Below are 3509 nucleotides of genomic sequence, written 5' to 3'. Positions count from 1 at the left end.
GTAGTACAAGCACAACAGAGCATTCATCGAATTTCTATAATTGTCATCTTTGAACTTTCAAAAAAATTGTAGCATCATAACATCTAGGTGCAAAAAGAGTGGGCTGCAATTGAGTCATTGTACCTACAATTTTTGTTGTGTTTAGCAACAAAGTTTGTTCCTAAAACATCACACCGCCTAGTAGAGAGGAAACATCAATGTACGAAATGCTGGTACCATGATGCTACTAGAAAAAGCAGCAACAAGTCCAAGGCTCAAACAAATTAACTCCCTCACTCATTTCCAACCAAACCTCAGTACCACAGTACCTCATATATAATGCCACATAAATCAAAATAAAATACACGCTCAAGTCAGGAACACTCCACATGCAGCAACATGTTTTTGTTCACCATGAATCGAACAGGTTTTATACATCTACAGAAATAAATTGCATCAAAGCCACCGTTAAGATTACAAAAATATTGATAGCAATCTGGAAAACTACAGATGCTGGGGCGGACTTTACATCACCACAACATCTTTGTGTTCTTTGTTGTGAATACATATTTTTGTTCACATCTTCACAGAACACAAGACCATCTTTCAACAAAATGAGCAAGAACAAGATAGTTACTGAGAAAACACGTCCCAAAAATGAAGTCAGGACATCATCTTTATTGTGTCCTGCTCGCTCCTTTTTCACAGCTCATGTCATCTCATCATGTAATTTAACAAGTGGCAAATCACCAACCATATATCTGCAATGCGGACAGTAGAATAGCACTACCGCTCAGGATGTATCTACATCAGCTGCCTGGTTGCCCACGGCCACGGGGTCGACGACGACGGAATGCAGCGCTCCGCAAAATCTCTCCGCGACTGGATGCCCACATCTGCATCGTTTTCACAAGGCAAAACAAAGAGTTTGTGATGAGAGCTGCATGGACGAACATAGTTAGGCACTCACGACACAATTGAGTTTTAGAGTTTCAGTTAGAGCATCCCTTTGCTGTCCGCTAGAGGAGTGTGTAGAGTTTCAGAATTTTTTAGCTCGGTGCCTACTGATTTAGGCTAACCAACCATCTAAGAATTATGTAAAAGTAACTAACAGTAGTACCAGTTTCTAGACAAACTATTTTTACTGAGCTGAAGGTATATATGGATGGTCTAATTTCAAGGCAAATTCACTAGGTATGAAACAAACAGAAGTTCAGAAGAAGCTGGGCAGAAGTGCAAAACATGAAGAACACTCACTGCCGGAAGATTTTGGAGAAGAATTTCCATAGGAGTGGACGCTGATTTTTTGGTGCAGGGGCCTGGACTCAAAGCTCTAGACTAGGGAGGAGGTTGGAGAAGTTCAGAAGAAGTTGGGGGGCGGGGCGGTCGCCGGAAGGGAACGCGGGGGGCGCGCGACTCGGGAGGCAGTCGATCTCGTCGCTGTTGACGTTCCGGCGCCTGGTGTTGACGGGGCCGGCGGAGAGGGGGGCACCGGTGGCGGGGGCCCCGGCCGGTGTGGGAGAGGTGGGGCGGGGCACCGACGGCGGGGAGGTTTGGGGCACGGCACGGCACCGGCGACGGGGAGGTTCGGGGCGGCACGGCACCGGCCACGGGGACGTTCGGGGCGGCGCGGCATCGGCGGCGGGAGGTGAGTGGGTCCAGGGCGGGGCGGGGCATGGGCGGTTGGCGCCGCAGGCGGATCCAGGGGAGAAGGTGCGGCCGGCGGCGGATCCAGGGGGAGGAGGTGGATCCGCGGGAGGATCCGGTGGTAGAAAGTGGCGCGGTGGCCGGATCGGGGGTCGGAGGTGGCGCGGCGGCCGGTTTCAGAGCGGGTGCGGCGTGGCTCGGTGGTGGAAGCGGGTGGGGGAAGAAGGTGGAAGCGGGTAGGGGGGGAAAGGGGCTCTGTTTTTTTTAGTTCGGGAACATCCCTTCGGCTCAGTTATATATATGGAAAATCTATCCTATCACACGGTGGTAGTTACTCCACATGTGTCATATATTACCATATGGTACTATATATAATATTTTATTATTTTAAATATGTTTATATACTATATCTAAGATATTTCAAAGCAAGTTATATGAAAAATTTGCATATGAGTTCATAGTTTTTGTTATATTTATAAAATGCGTACATATTTGTACGTAAAAAAGAGCATACTCAAAACATGGTACATACTACCTAAAAATTAGTATATATACTACCCTATATATATATATATATTATTCTTCATGGTCGATCGGGCGAGCCAGACGGCGCAAATCGCACCGCACCGCATGCGCATGGCTCAACCAAGCCTCCATCGTAAATTTCCAGCCTAACAAATGTAATTTTACATCGAGTGATGGTGGGTTCAAGAGCTATGGCCCATACCCTAAAGAATTGTAGCCCCCGAGCAGTTTTCGGCCCCTTCGATTTCCTAACCTAAACTATCTCCGCCGCCGCCCTAGCCGCTCGTCGTATATTGCCGCCACTGTTGCCTCCTCCTCGTTCGCTTACCCGCCGATTGGTGTGTGCCGCAATTTCTTCCTCAATCATCTCGGAACCAACCTCCCTATTCTCAATTAGCTTCTGGTTCGGGGCATTGGGCCCTCGATTTGGGATGGATGGTGCTGAGACGATTTGCCTGGTGGAACCGTGGAAGAAGCGGAGGGCCGAGGCAGCGCGGCTGTTGGTGATAGAACAAGCCATCTATGGGGCACTCCAGGGCGCCGCCAACTTGTTGTCGTAGCTCTACACACTTGCCATTGGTGAGCAGACCCTCTCCTTCCGAGCTGGAGAGCGATGCACCATGGTATGTGTGCCTCTTACGTCCCTTCCTTTCCTTGTCTTTAACGGCAGTGCGCACCACCACTAGCTCTTCGTCGACCCTCCTTGCCACAGCCTTCCAGGCAAGCCTTCCGTTGGGGCCACTACCTCCTCCTGGACCAGGCTTCAGCAACATGCCGCACCTTCATTGACCGTGCATCAAGACGCTGGAGGGTTTGCGGATTTGCACCAAGGCCTCCGTCACCGTCCCCGACTGCCTATCTATATGTGTTTTCTCTCACTCGATTTATTTGTATCGTATGAAATGGAAATGCAATGGACTGATGTATTGGTAATGTAGGATTGTAGATGGTATCTCTGTTATTTTTGGTCTGTTTCTGGTTTGGGCAGAAGAATATGTTCATGTTGTGCAAGAGAAGTGGGAGAACAACAAGTAAGGAAGGGAGATATCAGAGTCAGCAAAGTGGTTGTAGGTGTTACACGCATAGAGAATGTTGCTGCACAATGCATGAGAGGCATATAAATAGTCACAACATGTTGTTTTAGTATCTCAAAATATTTGTCGTCGCAAGATTTTCTTATCATCCTGGCTGTGCTGCGAATTTACCCTTTATACGAATTAATGCTCTTAGGGGCTCCGTTTCATTATGACTATAGCCAGTGCTAGCCTGCTTTTTAAGTTATTTAAGTTCTGATGCTATGGCATGGTGTGTCCACATCTTTTAATCTTTGTCTCTTTTGTGTCATGCTTCTTATCCAA

The 3509-nt window shown here is 47.9% G+C and overlaps 1 long non-coding RNA gene across 1 annotated transcript; it reads right to left on the bottom strand.

Annotated features, from left to right (window-relative positions):
* Window positions 1-254: 254 nt before the first annotated feature.
* Window positions 255-1886, bottom strand: LOC123144523 (uncharacterized). The gene is made up of 2 exons (XR_006471627.1): window positions 1237-1886; window positions 255-875 (listed from the first exon to the last, which is right to left on the bottom strand). It is a non-coding gene; the product is annotated as an uncharacterized lncRNA (long non-coding RNA).
* Window positions 1887-3509: the final 1623 nt, after the last annotated feature.

The sequence above is a fragment of the Triticum aestivum genome, chromosome 6D (genome assembly GCF_018294505.1).
Source record: "Triticum aestivum cultivar Chinese Spring chromosome 6D, IWGSC CS RefSeq v2.1, whole genome shotgun sequence".
Taxonomy (NCBI): domain Eukaryota; kingdom Viridiplantae; phylum Streptophyta; class Magnoliopsida; order Poales; family Poaceae; genus Triticum; species Triticum aestivum.
Note: the sequence above shows the minus strand (reverse complement) of the source record. Positions and strands in the feature narration are given on the sequence as shown.